The 25,892-nt window shown below is 42.2% G+C and overlaps 2 long non-coding RNA genes across 2 annotated transcripts in view; one reads left to right on the forward strand and one right to left on the reverse strand.

The window, feature by feature from the left end:
* LOC117801500 overlaps nucleotides 1–25,892 on the forward strand; it is a 182,900-nt gene that overhangs the window by 107,640 nt on the left and 49,368 nt on the right. Inside the window, exon 5 of the long non-coding RNA XR_004624081.1 lies at nucleotides 5,309–5,372. This is a non-coding gene — a long non-coding RNA (uncharacterized LOC117801500). The remainder of the gene's footprint in view (nucleotides 1–5,308; nucleotides 5,373–25,892) is intronic.
* On the reverse strand, nucleotides 1,040–7,604 carry LOC117801503. The gene is made up of 3 exons (XR_004624084.1): nucleotides 7,290–7,604; nucleotides 4,795–4,849; nucleotides 1,040–1,120 (listed from the first exon to the last, which is right to left on the reverse strand). It is a non-coding gene; the product is annotated as an uncharacterized LOC117801503 (long non-coding RNA).

Below are 25,892 nucleotides of genomic sequence, written 5' to 3' on the forward strand. Positions count from 1 at the left end.
TGCCTAGTAATATGTTTTGGTGAAGATCTATATTCGTCTATTGTGCTGGTCTGTCAATGAGCCCATTCAACCTGGAAACTCAAGTCTTTCCATCCAGAAGAATTATCTTGAATCATAGCTTCCCCTGCTCTTCGTGGTGCTTTTATTCTTTTCCCTTGAGGTTTCATCCATATGACAAAAAAACACAATCACTAACAGTTCTGGAATTCTACATCTTGCAGCTTTAGTCACTGGTGAGAGACTGACTCTGAATCCGGAATCTCAAAATCCTGGGTAATGAACATGACTAACCAAACTGGACTCAGGTGTCCATTCTTAGATCAGTCAGCTCTAGAAAGGAAATCAAGATCACAGAACAATAATGCGAACTGTGTGGATGATAGAGGAGGAGGACTGCTCCCAGATTATGGGTGCTGATGCCAGGGAGACTATCCCTTAGATGTTCCTGATAGCAAAACTTCTTTTCCGGATGTAGGATGCTTAGCAATAGGCATCACTCTTTCTGAGACACTGGGGCCAGATCCTTCAAATGCTTAAATGACATTTGACATCCAAACCGTCAACCCAAATTGAGCTCAAAGTTCAATTAGATAATAGCCCAGCAAAGGAACTGGGTTGAATCAATAATATTTGTTTTCCAAATGCATAGTTCCCACTCGGTAAAATCTGGGTAAATATTAACAGGTAACAAGTATTCTTAATAAGGAGCAGATACTGACATAAAGATTTACCTTAATGGGCTTGATTAGTAGTAAACCTATCCCCAATTCACCAGATAATTTCCAGTCTTCCCTCTCGCTTGTGTAGACCTGACTCAAAAGGCCTGGATAGAAAATAGTGTTTATTCCTCAGTGGATGGTGAGCTCCCTGAATACATTATAATTATGATCTTCAAACACTTTAACTCTGTGGTTAATAAAAGCAGGAGTAATACAATGTTGTGTCAGACCTCTTTTACTAAACATTTTGGGGGAATGTCAGGTCTTAGGTCTTTCTGAATTTTGTCAGCTTCTCCTGGTCATTTAGTCGTTCACTCACCTTTTGCTCCGTTCTTTACTCATTTCTTAGTTGTTGCTTTCTCTTTTCACTGTGGTCTTCCACTTCGGGTTGAGATGGTTATCTACAGAGAAAAACATAATTTCTTCTAAAGAAAGCAGAAATCTAACTTACAGTTGTGAAAACTATTTTACACTATTTTTGTATAATTACTTGAGTTTCCTGTAGTGGAGCAGCTGAGAAAAATTGCTCTAATTGTGTAATTTTCTGCAACTACTCTGGGACAAAAATCTTGGTAATTGGATTTTTTTAAACTAACAAGTCGTCACAATTGGATGGTTCTTGAACTATTTGTGCTTATGCTTCAGAAATTTTCAGTGGATATACAGTGTATTTTAAATGTTTTGCATCAGCTTGTGGTCTCAAATTTGATTTATTTAACTTTGGGTTTTAAAATAGATGACAACTCTGATTATACATTGTCTCCACTAAATGGACCTTTGCTAAGTTTTGTAGCCTGTTCATCCCCACCCCACACGCTGCTGTTGCCATGGAAGCCGAAATCCTGGCCTGCGTAGCTCCGCCCCCAAGCGGCTCTGTCTCCCAGAGTGCTTTGCTGTTACTATGGAAATGCCTGCCCATTAATCTTGTTGTCCTTCTACTACCAAAGCACCTTTAACTGTCTCAAGCAATCAACTGATGTTACCTACAGCTGGGAAAGGAAAGAGAAGACTGCTTCCCGTTCTAAAACTGCAGCACTGATTTTAATCAAGATTTAATCAAGGACCAGAAGAAACTAAAGCTACTCTAACAGCTCCCTTTTAAAAATATCCAAAGCAAGATCCTGTTAGATGCATAGGCACGCGTGCTTGTTCACACCCTTGCTCCAGACCCCTGAAAAAGCACACTGCATATTTTTGAAACTACTTTTGTGTTTAATTTACCTTACAAAACTGTACAGTGAAGTCAGGAGGACAGGTGGTCATTCATTTTTACTGATGAAAACAATATAACGCTTACCTCAAGTTTCTGACGAATGTATTTTTGGAAATAGTCATGAAAACCACACACACACACACACACACACACACACACACACACACACGCCTGCTAACTTGGACAAAACTTTACCATGCTATAGAACTGAAGACTCAAGGGAAGAAAATTAGCTAATGAGTTATAGGTACTTTTATAAATTTTGCCTCTTCTCTTACTTTCAGGTTAGGCAACTGTGGAGTTTTGAATTTCACTCTATGGTCATTTGTACAAAGTAAAAATAAGACTTATCCATAGTTCTGGAAAGATTTTCCAGGTCATGAGGGAAAAAAAAGTATTTGAAAACAAATCTTGGTCTGACTACCCTGGATGTGAGATGACAACTGTGGGAAGATTAGACTCACTCTGTCCAATAGCTGTTTTTAGAACTAGGAAAATAGTATATATGTGGGGGATTGTGGAATCTAGCTGATGTGTATGGCAAAGAGAGGTTGCCTTTGCTCTGAAAATCATCAAGTGATATTAGAATTGGGGGGGGGGAGAATCATAGTGAGGAAAGAGCACAAAGGACCAGGAATGCTCCCTCTTCTCTAAAGACCCACTGGAGAAGGAATGGTTGTGACTCTGGGCCATCTAAACAAGGCTTTTACTTGTTGCTTTGGCCCTTGGCTCTGATGCAAACAACAACAACAACAAAACATGAATGAATGAATGAATGAATGAATGAGCAAATGAACTGGTGTGGCACAAATTTTGAGGAGATTTGTTCAAATGTCGGATAGGAAAAATGTATGTCCATAAGCCTACCAGTTACAGAGTGGGAAGGAAAGTCTTCCTGCAGAAAGCAGATCTTGGAGATAGATTAGAATGAGAGGGGGGAAAAGATTAAATTGGTAGGCTTTTGTCAAAACAGAGAGTGCATCAAGTGACAACTTGCACATTTGAACATCCCCTTAAACTTCCAGTGACCTGTTTGGTTAAGTCAAATGACATGTTATCCCCTCAGCGGTATTTTTTCCCATCCCCTTCTGTATTTATTTCCTAGGGCTACTGTAACAAAGTACCACAAACTGTGTAGCTTAACACAACAGAAATTTATTGTTTCACAGTTCTGGAGGCTCAAAGTCCAAAATCAAGATACCAGAAAGTTCATGCTCCCTCTGAAACTTGTAGGAGAGAATCCTTCTGGGCTTCTTCTAGCTTCTGTACTCACCAGCGATCCTTAGCATCCCCAGCTTGGAGATGCATCATTTCAATCTGTGCCTCCATCATCACATGGCCATCTTGTCTAGTGTGTCTTCATATCATCTTCCCTCTGTGCCTTCCTATGTCCTCATTTCCCTCTCCTTATAAGGATGCAGTCACATTGGAGTAGGGGTCCACCGTGCTCCAGCAAGACTTCACCTTAACTAATTACATCTACAATGACCCAATTTCCAAATAAGGTTATCTTCTGAGATACGGGTAGTCAGGACTTCAGCATATCTTTCTGAGGACACAATTCAGTGCATAACACCTTCTCTCAGAAATAGTATCAAGAAAAGTATTCAAGAAAATCAGTTAATAATTACAAAAATTATTTATGGGAAATCTTGATCACTTTAGGCCATCTGAACTCCTTGAGTTTGTTGGAGTACAAGTCAATGGAGTCATATTTATTAAAGTTCAATTTACCTTCATACCAGGGAGGATACATGAGATAGAGATAATGATTATGATGATGATGGTGGTGGTGATGGCATCTAACACTTACTGAATGCTTATTATGAGCAAGGTGGTATTCTAAGTACTGTACATGTATTAATTTCTTATAACCACCTCATAAGGAAGGTTGCTGTTATTGTTCCCATTTTACGGATGAGGAAACTGAGGCATGGGAGGTTAATTTAGTTGGTTTGAAGCAAGGCAGCAAGCAGAAATACCACTGTATCCCCAAAGTCTAGCCTCACTTTCTACCCTAAAGGCCTCAGCCTGATCAATAAAACTTGGAGCTTCCTGATTTAGAGAACACCTTTTGTACACTCAGTCCCCCAAAAATGAATTCAGGAAGGAACTACCTACATGGTATTGTATACCTTTAAATCAGCACCCATTTCCCCTCCCATGTGGAAGGATGTACATGAGCCTGTCCACATGGGTCTCTCGGGGGGGGGGGGCAGTACAGCCAGTGTCTTGATTTCCTCAGGCTGAATCCTGAATGCCATGCTTTCTTCAGCATTCCTATCTTATTTTTATGCCTGTAGAGTGGATCTGCTTCTTACTAAGTATTTGGGGTATTTTTAGACATAGGAATATGAATTCTTTCCCCAATACAAAAAAAAATTCTGGGTCGTCAGTCTTAGAACAATACGCCAAAAAAAGTTTGCATTATGCTTATTATTTACCTAGATCTGGGAGAGCCAGGGTGATTGATAGCAATTAAGACATCAGTATTCTCATTCTCTTGGGATTTCTTGGATGAATTACAAGAGCATACAGATTTGACTTGTTTGTCCATCCATGTATTTAATTAGTTCCACCAGACAATAACAAAACAAATTCTTTGTTGTACGTTCATCAGATCTTCTGTGTCCTAGGGTGACTTGATCTATAAACATAGGACCCTCAAAAATATAAAATGTACAAAATGCATGAATGCACTGGTCTCATCATCGGAGCCTGAGCATTAGGGACAGAAACCTGTTGGGTAATGTAAATATTTTCCCATGAAATGTAAAAGTATAACACATTATGGGCATTCAATAGTTATAAAGCAATAAACAAGTTAATCAATTAAAAAGAAAACAAGAAGCAATCCCATACCTTAGGCAAAATTACAGAGGTTAGTGTCACTCTCCATGTTTTGAGACATTCCATCCTGGAGAGAAAAAAAATGAAATCTCCTTTATATATGTTTGCCTTCCCTGCCCACTATTTGAGGACTTGTAGAATTCCTGTTTTATCTTCGTGGGATCCTGCATAACATTGCCTCTGATGAAGGAAGAGAGTTTGCAACAAAGGATGTGTGTCAATAGAGAGGGTACATGACCACAGGGTCCATTTGTCCTACCATAAGCCAACTCATCCAGTAGCAGATCTGATAGAATATTGGAATGCCCTGTGAAAGAGTCAGATGAGACCGAAGTTCAGTGACAAAACCCTCCAGGCTGGGGAGCTCTTTCAAATGTGTTGAGCCAACAGCTGATCTATGGTACTGCACCCCAGTAGCTAAAATATATGGGTCTAAGGGATGAAGGGATGGTAGTAGAATTGGTACTTGTCCTCTTTGCTCCCAATAATTCACTTCATATTTGTGTTTCCCATTTCTACAACTTAGGTTCTGCTGGATTAGAGGTCCTGGTTCCCAGTGGGACTACCCTTCCACCAAGGAACGTGGTAAGGTAAGGGATCCCCTGAACCTGCACCACACCTGCCACCTAGTCATACAGGGCTCTTCATGACTGTGGGCCAGCAATCAAAGGAAGGGATTGCTGCACTGTTGGGAGAAATCTTTCTTAATTATTATGAGATGCTAGGGTTGCTGTTATATAATGGGGGCAGGGAGGAATATGCCTGAAACCCAGGAGATTCACTGAGATATCTCTTGGTGCTTCCACTCCTGATGGTAATGGTGAATGGGAAATAATAGCAATCATGCCCTTACAAAGGCATCATAGCCAGGGAGTCAGACTCCCAGAAATAAAGGTCTGGATGATTCCATCACGTAAGCAATCTAAAGTAGCAAAAAAGTGATGGCCAAAGTTGGAGGAAATCTAGAATGGCTGTTGGAGGAGGGAGATAGTAAATATCAATTACAGCCTGGGGACCAGCTGCAGCTGTAATTCTGTACTTGTCCTGCTGACTTTCTTACATTGGTTTAATGAGATTGTGGCTGGCCATGACCTTGAAGAGGTCATGCCACATAGTGGCAGAACAGGCTTAATGCGGGGCTCAAGTTGATCGGAGAGGAAAATACAGCAGTCAGTGCGTCTAAGCTTCCTTTCAAGTGATGTCTTGAAGAACTGGTGATCCACAGAACATACTTTTGGCAGTGCTTTTTTTTGTTTGTATTTTAGATGGTTTTTTGTTGTTGATTTACGAGGGGTATCTCCAATGATCAAACGTTCTCTTTGTTATGATGATAAACACTTCTACTTTTATCCTATGAAAGCCCCCCACCAAAAGCAAATAGAAGAATTTTGAAGGTAACAAAATTTTACTGACAAAATTGTTGCCCCACTGTGGGTACTCAGGACACCTGAATAACTTCTTTAATATATCGAGAAACCACACTGCTTGGAGAATATTGGTGTCCACATTTTGAAAGCAAACTCTCTCTAGCCTAGTAGAATATCACTTAGAGCCTTGTGTTTTTCTTGAAATGTGTTGGTGTATTTATACTCATTACAGGGATTACTCTAAAGTGATGGGGTCACTTAGCTGAAAAGCCAGACTTACTCTAGTCAATTCTAACATTTGAGGAGATCAGCATGACCTTAAGAGATTGCGATGTCTGCCTTTCACTTAAGACTTCTGTGTCTCAGAATAATTGCACTTGTAAATACAAGTTTGCCCGATAAGAGTAGGTTGAAAGGTATGTGCATTTGTTAAAGCATAGATCCAAAGACTCACCTCTGAAAAAAAGGAAAAAAGAAAAAGAATAATTCATTCTTTCTTTCTTATAACTTTAAGTAACCCCATAGCAACTGCAGATGTTTGAATGTCACCAGTCTTCATATTTCTCCGACTCCAAGCTTAGTAGTCTTGGTAATTGTGAGTTGTTTTCAGAACATTACTTCTTCATTTGGCTTTTCTGGCATCAGACTGCGTGACATGTATGCATAAATATATTAATCTATCTGTGTCATTTTTAAAGTTTTGCTTTCTTCCTGGATGTTAACTCCCTAATTTTTTCCAACTCCTTGCTCGTAATAAATCCCAGAGCAATGCAATATATTACCTCTTCTACACAACTTAGAATTCACTGTTTCACATCTGTCATTCGGAGATAATCAGGATTCTTTCACTACAAAATGACTAAGCACTGTGTCCTGAAAGAAGTAAATGATGGATTTCTTCTTAAAATACAGAGAGAAAAATATTGAAAACACTGCATCTAAGACAGGGTCAGGAAAATAACATTAATGGAATCTCTGCATACAAATAAGATAGGGTCCATCCTCCCTTATTTGCTCTGAAGTCAGTAATATCCTTAAAACTACAGTTATGTTGGCCCACTGCTTGGTCCCATTTCATTTTACCAAACCAATAGTAATACTGAGGAGGAGGATTATAGCTAGAGTTTACTGAGTGCTCACCATGCATCAGATGTGGGCCTTGGTGCTTTGCACACATCCCTCCAGTCCTTCACTGCTCCCCATCTGTATACCTCCTCCCTGGTCCAAGCCACCATGGTCCAGAGCTGGGCCTTTTAGAGAAGGCTCCTCATTGGTTTCCTTGCTTTCATTCTTCTGTCTTTACAATTTATTCTCCACAAGTAAAATATTTTAGGGCATGCCACTCCCCTGCTTAAAACGCTTTCAGAAGATTCCCACTGCACTTAAAATCCACTCCAAGCTCCTTACAGTGACTTTCAAAGCCAAGCCTGCCGACCTCTGGGATCCCATCAGCTGCACACACTGGCATTCTGCAGACCCATGAAGCCCATGCCTGCCCGGGGACCGTTCCACTGGCTGCTCCCTCTGCTTTGATCTTCAGACCTTAAGTGTCACCCCCTCAGAGGGGAATTCCACGTGGCTCAGTCTAAACCAGCCACCCGGTCACTCACTCTCCTTCCATTTGAATTCTTTGCATCGCACTCATCACTGACTAATATCCTGTTGTCCTCTTCGCTCCTCCTCTGACTCCTTCCCCTGGAATGTTTGCTCCTTGTGGGTTCCGTTCACCACTAGAACACTACCTGGTACATTGTAGGCCCTCTAGAATGAATGAATGAATGAATGAATGAATGAATGAATGAATGAACGAACGAACAACCGTGTGAGCTAAGAACATTATACTGAGAGAAACATTATATTCAGATATGAAAACACCAAGCCTTTGGAAGGGGAGGCAAGTTGCTGAAGCCTCAAAATTCTATGTGGTAAAATAAGAATCCTGGTTCTCAATTTTGAGTAGGGAAGGTATGAGAAGGGGGGAGGTGGGGCAGGACAGGTAAGCAGGCCATTGACCTCTACTATAAAATTAACAGGAAAGCTGATGTACACCCACCGGACCTCTCTTTGGCAAGGAAAACAGGCACAGAGATGGCATTGCTGCACGGAGGAAAATAAAATATTCCAACAGTGGCATCTTCACTGTTTTTTACCTGGCGACAATATCAAAAGGGATCTCTCTGAGCCCATTTTAAGGAAGGCTCTGGAGCAATTATTCTTATCCTTTGGTGGGTCATAGAACCTGAGAATCTGATAAAATTAAGCACATTTACTCTAGGGAAAAAGGGACATTTCACGTACAATCTCAGAAGGTCTTAAACCTGAAGTATAGTTCTGATACAGAGGAACCATTTGGGTTGGCTTTTTTTTTTTTTTTTTCCTCAGTAGCATTAAAAAGAATTTCCTGGCCACCTCTGCTCTGGGCAGGGCAGACAGATGTCCTCCCCTCCCTGGAGAAGTGACTGAGTGATGATAATATCCTGAGCCTGAGTCTTTCCTAACCTTAAGAGGAAGCCAGCCCACAGCTTCTAAAAATTCGGGCTCGGGTTTAATGACCCACCCCCGCCCTGACCAGTGATTCCTCCGTTCTTTCATTCAGCAAATGTTTGTGAGCGCCTCCTCTGTGCTACGCATCGTACTGAGCCCAGGGGATCCAGGCAAAGTATGGCTCCTGCCTTCCTGGAACCCACAGACCCAGAGGGAAGGCAGAGACACTCCGGAGCCCACGGACACCCCTCTCCTCTTCCCGCTGCAGTAGTGGATAAGTGAGGCAGTGCAGAAAGAGAAATCCAAATCAGCAGACTTGGTCTGGCCGAAGGGGTTTCTGGGTAAGGTCCATAAAAAACATTTTCACATCCACTTTTTAGGTTTGGTTATAGGATGCGCATGATTGACTCGAATCATACAGACCATCTGGAACCTGTATGCTCTCGGACTCAAAAAAGCCGACCTCTGAAGGAATGGGAAGAAGGCTTGATGAAACTGCCTGGAACATTTTGATCTTACCTATTTTTGAGCAGCACAAGTTACATTTTACTAAAAGCTGAGAGACACCTGGGGTTTTGGGGAGAGGAGAATCCTTCTTTTAGCTAAAAGCATTTTATACTAAATATTTAGAGTATAAATGTATAAACAGTTGGTACTGCTCAGCCACATTCCCACACTTTAGCTTCCATAAGTGTGAAAAAGGGAAGACTGACTAAGGGATTAAATGCTGTAAAGACAGGTAGGCTAGGCCCCTAAACCAAAGTTTTGGGGGAGCAGAGAAGCTGCCTGAAAGACAGACAGGGGCTAGCCACATTTTTGCGGGAATTGGTAGTGATACTGATTGTATCCAGGCAAATAGAAGAGCATATCCAAAGGCACAGAGACCAGAAAATACTCTAAGTTCGGCAGTTTACCTCTGTCTTGGTGGACTGGTCTTTCATCTGAAAATAACACATGGTGACTTTCTAAATTTCCAAAAAATTAATCTATCTAATAGATACTTCTTTTGTCTTCCCTTAATCTGCAACATAGACAAATGCTATAAATTCTCATTAGGGTGTAACCTCAAAATGTCTCCCTATTGTAATCCTAAGATGAAAAATAAACGCTTCTCATACTAAAAGATTTAAAAAAAAATGCTTTGAAAGCGGTTGAGTTGCCTTGACCGTCTAATAGGTTCTGAGTTCCGTGTGTTTATGTTGTTTATGTTCAAGAGCTTAATGCTTAGTCATTAAGAGGTTATATCAATTCCGGCCCAATCACCATTTTAAAACACTACTCTAGTGGAGTTTGCAGGACATTCAAATTGCTTCACGTTCCAGACAGTTCTGATTCTTAAGTAACCCGGGAGCAGGCTGTGAGGAAGGAGGTCAGTTCCTGTATTTTCTGTAACAGTAGTTGCTAGCAGTGACTAAGCACATTTCTCCCCCTGGAAATCTTGTTACATATGTATCTCATTTAATTCTCACACTAACTCCAGGCCAGAGGGAATCTTTTCCCTTGTGGTGCAGATAAGAAAGCTGAAGCTCAAAGACAGTAAGTGATCCAAGGTCACACAGCTGAACAGTAACAGAATCTGACATCTGTGCTCTTACTTACTGTTCATTCTAGAAGAATTCCGGTCATGTGTTCTCATCACACATTTACATTGGTGCGCGTCTCCATATCAGCTAAAAAATGTTTCTGAACGTTGAGTATTACTAGATGTTCCTTTTATTGGAATTAACTCATATAAGAAGAGAAAAAAAAATGTTGCAAATTCAGAAGTAAATTGTGGGACTAGACCTCAAGTGATCCTTGTGGTTTCTTGTGGGCCTCACTGAGGCCATGGAATATTCTGAAAGAAAATTATTCTATTCCTTTTAAGAAATAAGACCATGTTAGAAAGGTTCACTAGTGAAAATTGCTGGGATCCAGGTTCAAAAAAGAAACCCATTCCTTTGGAACCTGGGGGCAGACAATAGTGAAGAAACACTGACCTTGGACCACCTTGACTGAACCTACTTTCCCCTCTAGCCTCTCACCATCCAGACTAGCCCATTTTCCCCTCATCGTCCTGGTCCAGAGTTCCATGAGGCTGTTTGGGGGCATTTGCCGAAGGTGCTCGGTCACCTCATTGACTGTTTTCTTTCCAAATCCCCTCCATCCTAAAAGGATTCAGCTCACAAATCACCTCTCCAATAAAGTGCTCCTTATGGCCTCAGCCAGTGATGATTGCTCCCTCCTCTGAACTCCTGAGGTACTTACAGTTTGTAAGGATGGTTGGGATCTTTACTTACTATAGCATGTGTAAGTCACGTCCTTTGTTTTCTGTGAGACTATAAGGACTTTGAAGGCAGGATCCATGTATTTACTCATTTGTATCCACAGCTTGTTACCTGATGCAGTGCGGGTCATATCATAATCTCTCAGTAAGTACTCCTTGATCTAACTGAACATTCATATGCCTTAACTTCTTCCTCTTTGAGGCTAAGACTGGGTCTCCTTTATGTTTGGTAATGCCTTACACTAGAGAGATTCAGTGGGTATCGAACCAAATTAGATCATGAATTTACAGTGGGAGTTCAAAGTACAATCATGCTTCTTAACGATAAGGATTTCCATTTTAAGTAAAAAAGTATTTCCTTTTGATAACAGTAGCAATAACAATGTATATACACACTACAAAACAAATGGAAAGAACTAGATTTAAAAAATCATAGTTCTCTTTGGTGGCAAGATTATGAGTAATTATTTTTGTTTGTTTGTTTCTCTATATTTTTATGTTAAGTGTACTCTTAAATTTCCTACAATGAAGAGGTATACTTAAGTAATTAGAATAAATTATCTTAAAAAGTTGAAAATTTTGAGTCAGCTTTTTAATATCAAAAACTTAAAAAGAGGGGCACCTGAGTGGCTCAGTCAGTTGAGCATCCCACTCTTGATCTCAGCTCAGGTCTTGAGCTCAGGCTCGTGGGTTCGAGCCCCATGTTGGACTCCGTGCTGGGCGTGGAGCCTACTTAAAAAAAAAAAAAGAAGAAAGAAAGAAAACTTAAAAAGACCCATTCCCCTCCAGATGTCATTGTCTTTTATTTGGAGAAGTTCAACTTCACAGGGCTCTTTATTTTGTTCAACTACTAATGACACACAATAATTTTCTCTGGAGTCCTTTACACATCTCTTTATTGTCCTTTCTCCTTGGTGACTAGTGCCCAGCACCTCTTGCATTCCTTCAAATTTTACTGTGCTCGAAAAAGGAAAGTCAAGTGAATCAAGTGTGTCACTTTCAAATTGGACAATTTTGCAAATAGATTACTGATGCAGAGCTGAATATATCAAACACATCAAATGACACTTTTGACGAAGGCTGTGGGCTTTCCAAGTTGATGAATGCAGCAACTAAAGTTGACACTAAAATGAGTGGGATAATTTTAAAAGCAAAACAAAGATTAAAATAAGAGAAGTGGGCATCCAGAAAATATCAGGAACAAACAAATTTGCAGTATTTGTTATTGTCATGGCAAGTTTGCTGCCATTCTTGCTGTGGTTACTATTTATCATTAACAATGATGAATAACATTATTTAACTTTTCTCACAAAGTGCTCTTCTCTCTGTTTTGCTAAGTGTGATTTCTATTATCAGAGGAGAAAAGTCAGGGCTATTGTGTGTCAGCACAGGCTGTGAAGTACTCTTCTCATGTGCCCTGTATTTGTAACTTAAATGTCCCCGCTTTACCAACTGAGTTACAAAATAAGGTCATATATTTTTTCAGGTCTTAACCATCGTGACTCCAGGCCCTCAAATGCCCCAGTGAAAGGAAGGCAGAACTTTCTGTAGATTATCCCCCAATCCAAGAAACAGGAAGCACTGGGATTCTCTAGACCGTTCTTGCATGTGTCACAAATCAGTGCTGGCAGCTACTTGTGCTTTTTCCCACTCTGCCCTGCAGACTCTGAACTACCAGAGCTTCCGTGTCTCTTGCGTCTTCACTGAATGTACCAGCCCATGCTGCACCCTCTGTACATCTTTGATCCAAGCATGGGCACTGTTCTCTCCGATTGTTTTATTTTTTTTTTTATTACATTCAGTTAACCACTGTACAGCACATCATTAGTTTTCGATGTAGTGTTCAGTGATTCATTAGTTGTACATCACCCAGTGCTCATCATAACACATGCCCTCCTTAGTACCCATCGCCCTGTTACCCCCTCCCCAAACGCCCCTCCCCTCAGTTTGTTTCCCGGGGTCCACAGTCTCTCATGGTTCGTCTCCCTCTCTGGTTTCTCCCCCTTCAGATTTCCCTCCCTTCCCCTATGGTCTTCCGTGCTATTGCTTATGTTCCACATATGAGTGAAACCACATGGTAATTGTCTTTCTCTGCTTGACTTACTTCACTTAGCATAATCCCCTCCGATTGCTTTAAAGGCACAATTAAGATCAGCCAATGGTGTTGGCCAAAGATAGAGTAAAATTTTGGCATATATAGAAGTGGGGGCTCAGAAGGATCTCTTCCATTGCTGTTGTCCCTCCTAAAGATCTCAAACCCGAAAGCTGACTTCAGAGTACCTGCTTGCTCTCAGGTGACTGCAGTGTAATGGTGGGATCGACTCCTCTTGTACCCTTCTTTCTACCACCTTTGATGGGAATCTCCAGACCCCTTTACCCCATAGACATAGGCGACTAATCCCTGACTCAGATAGTAAAAGTGGTCCTTTCCTACCCCAAATTCAAGGCCCATTCTACTTTTACCAGCATGGCTGATGGTGGAGACAGGCAGGGCCTTTAAGGGAGTCATTCACACCCACTCACAGGTTGAAATCCAACCTCCATGGCTCAGATCGGACTATTGCAATACAGGCAGTACATTTCCCAAAAAACTGGGTTGTTCACCCCTAATTGACTCTGTGACAGACACAATGCTCCATGGTCCCCAGGTTCTACTTCATTTTCCTCTTTCTGGGTAACACTTCCCAGACCCCCTTGCTGTTGGGCTAGGACCATCCCTCTGGTCTGGCCAGGGGGCTCTCTGTGTGGTCTTCTTGACTGAGATACTGTGAAGAGCTTGTACAACCCTCCATCTCTCTTTTCCTCTGTCACAGTGGCTATAGAAATAAAATTTTAAAATATAAATGGCCCGGATGCTTGAGTCACTTCCCTTAAGGGAGCCACCCAAGAGGGCTAACATTACCTTGGAGAGGTGGCTAAAAACTTGCGAAGTTCTACTATTTCCTAGTCCACGTGCTGGCCTCAAAAACACACAGTGAGAAGATAGACATGTTTTCTGCCCTGATGTCTTAAGAATTATTTCATGCTAAAAAGGTTTGGAATTCATCTGACGAGCAGCCATAGAGCTTAAAGGATTTTAAGCAAACCTGTATCATGATCCAATATTCTTCTTAAAGTGATATCTGTAAAAGATAGGTGAGAAAAGTATTTGAGGGGAAAGACTAGAGGAAGTCATCCAGGGAAGAATAGGATGGCCTAACCTAGTGTGGTGGCAGCAAAAATAAGTGGAGATTGAAGGTGCGCTGGGCACAGAGAGAAATAGATGCGTGTGAGAGATGTAATCGGCATGCACATGGAAATTGCAATTCCTATTATTTTTTCAGAAGACTGTTTTATAAAAATTCGTACTTATTTTTCCAATGTACAAATAATGTTTCAAAATAACCAGAAAAGAAACAGCCTGAGCTCCACATCGGCACCACAGCGCTCTCAGCAGCACGAGGCTTCGCGTGAGGACGGCTGTCTCTGTCCAGAATCATCTGCGAGTCACCTTCCTTCTTCAAAGCTTAGAGAAATCCCTGCCTCCGATACAGAAGAGCCTCAAAACTCCAAATGGAGGGAAGAACTGCGTGCAGGGCTATCGAGACTTGTATGATCTTAAAGTAAGAGAGAGAAAAAAAAAACGATTTCCAATTTTAGACTCCTCTCCCTTGGAAATACTCAATGTGTTTCAGAGATTTCTCGACCAGTGGAGATTGGGGAATGTCAGGAATAAATTGTTGCCCTCTGATGCCAGTCCAACATTTCATTTTCATTTTTATATTGAAGTTCAAAAGTTGATGCCAGTATGATTTGATAAACTGGAACCCATGTTGACTTGCCGTTGGAGATAAAGGAAGATCCGAGAGCATAAAAAATATCATCAGTACTGGTATCATTGGATGAGAAAGAGAAAGCCATTTAGTAATAGTATGGTGACCCTTGTTAAATAACCCATGAAAATGTCAGATGTTCCTTAGTACAGAAAAGCCAGGGGTTATGATTTTAAAGTGAAAAAGGTCAAAGTCATGCTAACAAGAAAAATACGTTTTCTTCATATAAGACTAAACAATATGAACGTCAAAAACATTGATGCTAGACCTGGCAGGTTGGGCTGTATTCTTAGGAAAACTAGTGAGGAGGCTCTCGCTCATGGGAAAACTAAACTGGAAGCCCAGTAACGTCAATTAATGGGACAAGGACCGACCACCCGCCTCTGTGCAGCTGGCAGCGACCAAATGAAGAAGACATGCCACGGTCATCCAACCAAAGCCTGAGGCTCGCAAGCGTGTGAAGCATAAAGGATGCCGACGGGACAGGCCTGAACATTCTCTTCTTATGTGCAAAGGGAGTAAAAATTCCTCCAAGAAGGGGCTGGAGGCGCTGAACTAGGAAATTCCAAAAAGAGGGAATGAAAGAAAGAGAGAGTTGGGGAAAAAGAGTATCCAGACGTGTAAGTCTGTCGGTCCTTCCATTATATGGGACAGGAAGGCAGATTGTTACCACCTCTCCTCCTCCCACACTGTGCTGGGTTTTTGAGACCTTGATGGCCTTTCCAAAAAGCACATTTTATAACTCCATCATAGTGGAGTCATGTTGCTCTGGAAAGCCCTGGCAGAAGCTCTGGAGGAGACAGGGCTGGAGGGAACTCCAACTCAGTCCAGACCCTCTGTCGCTTCATGGGTCAGCCAAAAGCTGTGCCTATCTTTCAGCTCAAAGAGGCGGCGGGTGCTGTCAATCCCATCTACGATAATCATTGACTGAAGTACCTCGAGCCATTGACTGAGGGGCCTCGAATTGAGGCCCCACCTCAAATTTGTCCACAGAAGAGGGTAAATTGTTGTCTTCTTCGATACAAAGCTAATTAGTAAAGACCTCTAAAGTTATTTTTTTAACTTCATACAAAACTCAGTACCTCTCAACTAATTGACAAGTGGAAGAGAGAGCAACAGAAAAAATGAGAAAAGGAAATCCACAGGGATATCAGAGTGGGCATTTGGTGGGTTTGTCACAGACCCTTCTTTAGAGAAATGTGTGTTCCTAAGAAGGCAGAACGCTCTCCAAGCCTGGCAAGTGCTGAGGAAGAGCTATTCAGAAAAAAGAGAAAGTAAAATTCACACCAAGTCTTCACGCTGTTCCACTCACATTGAAAATGGTACAAAGATAAAAACAGAGGAGGCGCATGGCAAAGCCTGGTAACCTACAGCCCTGCTAAATAGAAAATGCAGAGACTCACCACAGGGCAACTCCAGAAAGCCACTCTGGATGCCATTTTGCTAATTGTGTTTGCTATGACACCAAGCACCGCTTAGCCGGGTTTCCAGAGTGTCTCCTTAATGTCAATCACTTGCCAGGAGCGAAAGTGATTTTTATTTGATATCTGTACAAAGCAGAAGCAAATGAATTACCATAATGAGAAGCAACATAATGATGTGGAGATGTACAAACTGCCATTGTGTTTAATAACAACAAAGCTTTCCCTTTTGAATTAAATTTGCAGGAAGATTCTTATTGAAGCATCATTGTACTGAAACCAAGTTGTTAAAAAAAAACAAAAAACACTCCCCACCACACCAAAATATTTCAATCCTATGATTCCCGGAAAGGTTGTTTGGATAAATTTTTTTTCAATTTTTATTCTCAGTAAAATCGACTTAGTTGTAGCACTACACAGCTGCGATTTGTGAAGTAAATGGCAAAGCTAAATGTGCGGAAACCCAACATGTTCCCTGAGCAGCAAAGGGATGGAAGGCAAATGTTACAGTATTATTGACAACACTGGTAATGCGCGCATAAGCATCTGCTTCATAAAGGGGAAAAACCTACATTATAAACAAAAGGAGTTTCCAAACAAGGCCTGCCAGCTCAAATTCTGGCTTTGATTTGAATTTTCACTTGTTAGAACAAATATTTCCTCTTTTTACCTTATCCCTCCAAAGGAAAAAAAATCTCTGATTTGCATTCTGGAAACCTCCCTATAACTGATTCCTCCTTTTTGTTTTCTTTCTCAAAAATTATTTCCTACATTTTTTGATATTGACCTGTTTCCCACCTCTTGATTTTCAACAATGGATGAAAATACCATTGGATAACATAGCGTTAATTGAAACCTGTTTTCCTGATTGTTCTGAGGGTTCTGTCCTCCTCTTAGACTGAGTCCAACGTGCGAATGGAATGTGTCCTTCCCCTCCCTTGCCCCACCACATCTTTTCAGGGCTTTGCAGGGCGACCATTGATATCCCCTTACAATAGAACATCTAGTTTTATTAGTGGACACACCCAGAGCTGATACATGGCCTGCATTTGACTGAGCCCGACTTGAGCACAATCTGAAGTGGAATGTTATAGGACTAGAAGTCAGGAGCCTTGGGTCCAGCTCATCACTGCAGGCAGGTCATCTTCTTTGTGTCTGTCTCAGTTATCCCAGCTGTAAAATAGGCATAATACTGTATCTGCTCCATTCACGTCATAGGAGTGTCTTAATCAAATCCTAATCAAGTATTTTGTAAGCTGTTATTACTATGTTCATGAGAAACAATGGAAATCTTTAGTAAGCCTAAAACATATCTAGAGAATCGTATAATTTATAAAGATCTATATTTTTATTTCTGTCATTTCATCACCCAGCAAATATTTATCAGGTTCCTATTTCATGCAAGACATGATTCTTAGTGTTACGGAAATATATATATATGTGTATCATGATTCCTGCCCTGAAGGAGGTCGTAAAGAAAGTGAGAAAGGGAATACCATATAAAAAGACAGGTAGAGAGATGCCTGGGTGGCTCAGTGAGTTAAGCGTCTGCCTTCAGCTCAGGTCATGATTCCAGGGTCCTGGGATCGAGTCCCACAACAGGCTCCCTGTTCAGTGGAGAGTCTGCTTCTCCCTCTCCCTCAGCCCTCCCCCCCCCAACTTGTTCTCTCCCTCCCTCTCTCTCATAAATAAATAAATAAAATCTTTTAAAAAATAAAAATGAAAAGACAGGCAGAGATAGAGTCCATACCTAAGTACCAAAAGAGGGACAGTAGAACACAATGATTGAAAGTACAGGCTTTCAGGGCACCCGGCTGACTGGGTCAGTAGAACATGTGACTCTTGATCTCAGGGTTGTAAGTTCCAGCCCCATGTTGGGTGTAGAGATTACTTTAAAAAATTAAATAAAATCTTTGGAAGTACAGGCTTTGGCATCATATCTTCTGGGTCTGAATCCTAACTCTTTCATTAACTAGCCGTGTGACCTAGGGCAGTTGATATAACCTATCTGTGCTCAGTTTCCTCATCTATAAAATGGGGATGATAATAGTACCTATCTTACAAGCTTGTTGTGAGGTGAAATATGTTACTATACTATATCAATAATTCTTAGAACAGCGTCTGGCACATACATAGGACATGCTTAATATTCCTAAACATAAAGACATTTTATGGTACAGTAATTGAGATGGGGAGAGAGCACTAAAGACCATGATCAAGAGTGACTCAGGGGTCCTGATCTAGGAGTCGGAGGTTGGAAGACTCAGTGGAGGAGGAGGGAAAGGGATGAGGGACTAGACAGGAGAAGCGGTCCAGACAGGTCACATGGTCTGCATGAAGGTTCAGAGCCTGGTTTGTGTGAGGCACATTTGGGCCAGCATGAAAAGAAGGCTCAGGCTTTCCAAGTAGTAATATTGTCAGGCGAGGGGGCTGTACTAGGTCCTTGGGGTGGGGTAGAAGCTAATCTCTGCTTACATCTCCATGGCCAAAAGCTGGAGAGTACAAAGGGGCCATATTTCAAAGCTGCCGGCAGACTTTCCCTTTCTCTACAGACTGTGGTTTGAATTTAACTTCGAAAGTATATGTCTTCTATATTTTGAAGGGAAAACAATGCACTTTAATGGGCTTTTTGGTCCTGCAAAGATAAACCTAAATATACTATTTCTGTAACTACAGAGTTCTCCAAAGTGAGATGCTAAACTGCTTTGTAAAATAATGTTGAGGTCATCCCATCAGGATCGCATGAAATTCACAGGACTGTGCCTGACACCTAGACATGCAAGGAGGGAGAAAGGGACACAGGGAGAGAATGAGAAACTCGTTAAAAAGTGTGGACACTTCTACCCCAGGAAAGGGTAGGAACTGAGCCTCTCTTCCTGGTTCTCAGTCCCTGTGCCTTAAGTGCTGTAAACATCTCATCACGGTAAATGGAATGGTGAAATTAAAATCAACCTTAAACCCAGAACAGCTCCTTCATATAGTGTTCTGCTGAGGGGATGGTAACCTATTCCAGACTTGAAGGGCCAGCCAGGCTCTCCCAGGCTTCCTGAGGAAGGTGTGGCTACTGGCAATGTGACTCTCGGCCATGTGGTTTCCCAAGTTAATTTCTTACACAGGATTCGCCTTCACACTGACTTTAGAACCCGATCCTCAGGAAAGATCCAGCTCCACTGTACAAAAGATTGTTTTATTGTGGGCAGAATTTATCCCAGGAGATTATGTTTATGGAGAATTATGTTTACGAGAAGGAATATGGGCCTTCCTTGACCCTCTCTTATGGGGGCTCCTATGCTGTGGCTCAACCTTCAGATAGGGAAGACAGCTAAAATCTGTCTTCATGAAGGATGGTAATCAGGCCCCAGCAAAAAGGTTACAAGACTAGGAGATGAGGAGAGAGACTCAAGGTGGATGCTGTGGGAGGCCTTGGCCTCTGGACTCCAGGGTAATTCATATCTAGGATTCAAAGTTAAAGAGTTGAGGCATCTGTATTATAATTTCTTCTGTTAGCCCTTACTTATCAGTGCAGTATTTGTTATTAATCATGAGCCACGATCTAAGCTATGCTTTGGGCCAAGTGGCAAAAGGTTACAGAAAGAAGATGGGCAGTAGTCTTGGAAAGCCAAAGTCAAAAAGATGAGAGTGGAGAGCCTGTGTGACTCAGTCGGTTGAGCGTCCGACTCTAGGTTTTGGCTCAGGTCATGATCTCAGGGTCATGATCTCATGGTTCCTGAAATTGAGCCCCATGTCAGCCTCCATGCTCAGCGGGGGGTCTGCTTGAAGATTCTCTCCTTCTGCCCCTCCCCCCTCAAATAAATAAATTTATTAATTAATAAATCATTTTTTAAAAAATATTAGAGCATCCATAAGGAACAGAACTGCTGATTGGGTCTGGCCCTGGTTGCTGTACCTAATGGTTAGGAAGCTTTTCACCAAAAAAGATTTTACTTCAGTTAATATCTGTCCTCTGCAAGCACATCCTAAATGGAAGTCACAGTACAGTATCCCTGAGCAAAGAAATGAGGAAATTCTTCTCAGAAAAGCCAGGACTACCCCTTGAGAAAGGGTGTTCCCATGCCAACAGGAAGACTTTCAGGACCACCCAGCGCACCCCAGTGCATCCCCTCTAACTGCATGGGTCACTCATTCTTGTAACCGCCATTTTAATTCTGGGAAGAAAAAACCAAAATGAGAGACACTGAATGACAGGATCTGGTTGCTGACAGGATGACTGTAGAGAAAAACCATAGAACCTTCTTGTTTCCTATTTTGCTTCCTTATCCATCCTCCCTACTCCATCTCCGTGAAATCTGTCATTATTTCCCAGCTCAGATTTCACATGTCAACAAAAAATTAGAACTGCTTTATAAACACTGGTCCTACCGTGCCAGGCAATTGGCAAGAAGTTACAAGAGTATGCAGTCTCTACTTGCTTTTTATTGCAGAACAGCACATTCCTGGAGACCATGTCATAAAGTGGATCATTGAAAAGCAAATTACATTTTCCCACAGGAACAATATTATAATTAGAGGCTGTATTCCTGACAAAGGACTTGGCTTCATGTAAATAGTAGATGGGAACAAAAATATTTCACAAAAGCAAAGATTCAAGAACTATAAATCCTTATAACGGTTTAAAATAATAAAATTTTCTCCCTAGTATTATAAACCAGGCAGGATTAGAGGGAGTACACATTGATTATTCAGGGACTCCAACGTACCATAAAGTGTACATTAAAATATAACAACTGTGTCATAAATTAGAACCTGAAACTAACTTTAATGTAGTCATTACACACTTAATTAACAATGGGAAGGCCGTGAAGTACTGTGGTGAAAATGTGGCATTGTGCGTGAGGAGATCTCATCTGCAGACTTGCCCTCTAGACTGAGTTCTGTGAGGCAAGAGGCTAGACCTGCACATGGGAGAAGCTGCACAGAGCTGGACTCAAAATCATTTTTACAATGAATGGTCCAGGTTTGGGTTATGGCTTGAAGTAATTAAATCACTTTCTCCGGGGTCTTGTCTCTTCATCTATAAAACAAAGATGCTGAACTTTAAAGTCTCTAAGGTCCCTATGAACTCCACAGTTCGAGGACTGCCATTTTGCTCTCTTAGAATTCACAAGAGTTTCTGGGGGTGGTCGACTATTACTTTGGTGAACCTCAGTGTGAAACTATAAGTATCCATCCCCTTGAGTGGTCCCCATCCACATTCTGGGCTTGGTCATGTGAATGGCTTTTGTCACTGGGATTTAGCAAGCAAGATATAAGCAGAGGCTTCGTAAGTACTTACACACTGGGGCTTATTCCCTTGGAATACTTCCTCTTGGAAGCCAGCTACCATACTGTGATGATCCCAAGACCCATGGAGAGGCCACCTGGAGGAGAACCAAGACATTATAATAGACCACCCAGGCTGAGCTCCCAGCCAACCACCAGTACCAAGTGCTAGTCATGAGAGTAGACATTGGACATTACAGCCCAACTGAGCCCCCAGATGACAGCAGCCCCTGCTGACATTCTGTGGAACAGAAAACCTCCTAACTGAGCTCTGTCAACCCACAGAATCATGAAAGATAATAAAACAATTGTTTTGAGACACCAAATTTTGCAGTAGAATTATACAGAGATAGCCAAATGAATCTCCAAGGCATGATTTAAATGGCTTTGGGCTCTTGTAAAAACCATCCAAAGAGGAGTGAATAATGTCTGTTTTTCTTCATGTGAATTTTCCTATATGGGGAAACATTCACAATATTCCCATTATCTTAAAATAGACTGGAAATACTGTAGTAGTATTCAGTAGATACTTGTAGATACTTGTAGTAGATCATGTTTCCTCTTCCCGAAAAATATTTTTCCTCTTTACCTTCTCTTGAGAAAGTAGAGTTGTTCAAATGCACAATCACATAAAGGTCACGAGGAAGTGATACGTGCCTTTCAGTCATTCTACTTGACACCTTGTTGACAGCTCTCAGAACATTCCCTCACTACCGATAATCTGTAAAAACAATTATCAAGCAAAACAGAGACTTTAAAATAAGGCTCTGCCAAGGTGTGTGGTAGGGCACAACTCCCACTTTTTCCTGATGAAGAAACTGTTGGCATTCAGAGCTGGGGAGAAGTGGGCAGGTTTGTACGAGGCAGTACTTTTCTTAAAGGAAAGGGATGAGGCCGCGCACCTTCCTGCAGAGATCCTAATGACCGAAACCTGTCAGGGGTGCCCCTGGTCAGTGCTCAGTGACAAGACAAGGAGACCACTGAAATAAAGACAGCATGGGGAGTAGTGAGAGACTGAGGCAAGGGGGCCATGCCCTGCATGAAGTAGACAAGTCCAAGGAAGAGTGATTCTGGACTCAGCTTGTGCTCTGGGGAAGCAGCTGTGTGGGGGAATTTTTAAAAATCCCTCCAGTCAGACCAGCGGCTTCACTTCCATGTGCAGTCCCTCTGGCGGGTCATTAATAAGGGGCGGCAGATGATCTTTCCTCAGACCTTAACCTGCCTGGCAGTGGGACTGTGCTGGTGCTTGAAATACCAGCCACTTTCCTCAGACACTGCCACACTGTCGTCCCAGGAATGGGGAGGCCTTCTGACTGCCCAGGTTTTGCCCTGTCACCAGCTCTGCAACTTGGGAATGCGTTGAGCCACGCAGAGACGAGTTTCCAGTGGCAGTTAGAACACGCTCTCACTCTTATGAGTCATGCCCAAACCCCGGATCCAGCAGCAAGAGAGACCCTCACGACACCTCAGCTCCTCCAGGTGATCCCAGGAGTGTAGAACTCGGGAGGCCAGACATTCGAATGCGCGAGGTGGCTCAAGCCATGTCACTGGAATCCTAGAAAGAGATAGGGTTTCATACCATCCTTCTAAGCTGGTCAAGTAAGCTGTGTCCATTTGGGGCCCTTGAAAACACCTCTCGGAGTATCCAAAAGGGGTAGAAGGGTCTCATAATCTTTAACGAATGCTTCCATGTGCCATTCACTATTCTAGATTTTTACATAGATTTTTCATTGAATTGTCATATATAATTATGACGTGTATTTCACAGGGGGAGCGGGGGCACAAGGAAGTAACATAACCTCCTCCAGGTGACACAGCCAGTAAATGATGAAGCCAGAATTCAGACCCAGGGGATCAGTGAGCTACGAAGCCACACTCACAATCTACCCGACGCCTCACCCCTTGCTGCTTTGCCACCCGAAGTGTTAGAGGGCAGGTCCCTCGGGAAGCCTTCCTCGGCCTTGGAGTTGGGAGAAAACGGGCTGCAGCAATTATCTCAAAACATGCTTTCTCTGTAGTTTCCCGTTTTAATTTAATCAGCATATTCAACAATCTGACCAAGTGAAGACAAACCTGGTTTTGGCACCGAGCCAAAAGAAAGACCGTAGCCTACCTACCAACACCCGCCGCCCCCAGAGCTTGTCCGGACACCGAGAGGGAGGTGAAAGGGGAGCTTTAGGCGCGTGGTCCTGCTCCGCAGACAGAGCTCAGAACTGCAGCTGTGGGGTTCCTACGGGCCTGACTCATTTTCCCTGGAACTCTGACCTACAGCTCCCTGCGTGCTCGGGGCTCTGCACACCTCTTGTTGTTATCCGTTAGTGGCAGTATCTGCTATTGATACAGCACTTCGTATTTGTAAATCCTTTTCTTCGGGTGTTTGTGCTTGGCTGGTCTTTACGGCCACAGCTCTGTTTGCACTGACAGCACCTTCCCAGGATGATTCCTATAGGTTGAATGATTTGCTTATGGCAATTGCAGAGGTAGAGACTAGAGAATACAAGATGAGCAGTAAGGAGAAAGAAGAGGAAGGGCACCACCGCCTAGCTTTTTAGGGGAGTCCGGTAAAAGCTCAGAAAACCAGCAGGTTGATTTTAGGTGTTGTTATTTATGATCGTACAATCATAAAAGTATTATTATTAATGGTATTTAACAATTTATAGCTCCTTTTCAGCTCGAGACGTCCTGAAGGGTTTTTACAAACTCAATGTGTGGCTTCACTGTTTTCATGTAGCCATTGCCCTTCCTCCCTCCTCAAGGAGCCTCTTTCTAACAGCAGAGGCAATGACAGTAGCAAGCATCAATAGAGAAAGCCAAAATCTAGGGATTACAGTTCTCCGCCCCCCCCCCAACTCTGCCCTGGGTTAAAAAGGGGCTGGTCTTTGCCCCCACAATACACTGCATTTTCTCGGCAGCAGAGGGTAGTGGCAGCTCAGCACACGTGGGTGAGGATGGAATCCCTGCCCGTTTGCACCACCGGGGACAATCAGAGCAAAATGAAACTGCAAACATCAACAGGCCAGGCGAAAGGCTGTAAAGAATTCCAGCTAGAAATCTTAAGATTGGCTCCTGTGTGTTACAATGGAATACAGATTTTAATGCCCTAAAGACACTAAAAATATAATGCCAGCTCTAAGAATGCAAAACAAAAGAAACACAGGGTAAGGTCCTCAAGTCTGAGATTCCGAGGAAATGAATAGAAGGGTGAAATAGAAAACCACACGCATGTGTGATGTGAAAGCAGAGAGGTGGCAAGGCTAATAGCCGCATTAGTAACTCTGAGTGAGCATCAAATTCCAAAGTCCCCAAGCCCCCAGCCCCAGAAGCCCAAGTACCTTGCTGAGAGCATGCTGTCTTTGGGGCCTGTTTCCCACTTGTTATTAAGCCCAGCTCTCTGCGGACCCAGAATCCATTTCTTGAGAATCGTGATCTTCTGTTGAATTAGAAGGACATTTTTACTTACCTGGAAATTTGAAAGGCTGGATTCGGTACTGACTATTGCCAGCTGCCAGAGGAGAAGTTCGAGAAATAGGCGTTTCTTTATCCCTTCTTCCCCCTTAAAAAGAAAAATGGGTTAGATTCTACATGTGTTTGGTTGTACTATATTTTATTCTGAGTGATTTTAATTATTTAACAAATACATTTATGGCTCTTACCATGTGCCAGACACTGTTTGAAGTACTGAACACTGTCACTCATTCAGTTGTCATCACAACCCTAAGAGATAGGTACTACTACTGTACAGAAGAGGAGATTTACAGATAAGGAAATGGAGGCACAAAGACGTTAAATAACTTGCCTGAGGTCACACAGAGTATGAGTAGTAAAGCCAAGAGTCAAACTTTGGAAGTCTTACTCAAATCCATTTTTACCTCTGTGCTCTGGGGCTTCCCTTATGTGGGCTAAATTATGCGTGCAAATTCGGAAAGGCAGTTTTCAGCGAAACACCCAGAAAATATTATCAAAGCAAAGGACAATGAAAACTTATAATTTAGGAAAATGGATGTGCCTGGATATATTGTTATAGACTGCTCCCACGAAAAACTTATTTTTAAAATCATGGTGCTATTAACCTTAAATTCTAAGACCTTTCTCTCTTAAGGGAAGGAGCCATGCATTCATTAGTAGTACTTCATTTTGTCTTCTCTAGCTGCTTTATAACTTCAAAGAAGTGAGGGTTGCTGGAGGTAGGAAGGATTTGACATGCACAGGAGGACGGGGCAGAGGGATCAGTCCCAGCGTTTAAATCCTGGCTTTGCCACTTACTACTCATGTAACCTTGAGCAAAGTACTTAACCTTTCTGTGCCTCTGTTTCCTGATCTGTAAGATGGGAGTGATAACCGCATACGTGGTGGTGAGAACTGAAATAATACACACGAAGTACGTATAGTGCCCGGCACATAGTGAGCGCTCGTGGAAATTGGGAAATTGGGTAGTGGGATGTAATGAGAACTAAACAGAAGACCTGAAACAAACAGAGCA

This window comes from Ailuropoda melanoleuca, chromosome 3, assembly GCF_002007445.2.
Source record: "Ailuropoda melanoleuca isolate Jingjing chromosome 3, ASM200744v2, whole genome shotgun sequence".
Classification (NCBI taxonomy): Eukaryota; Metazoa; Chordata; class Mammalia; order Carnivora; family Ursidae; genus Ailuropoda; species Ailuropoda melanoleuca.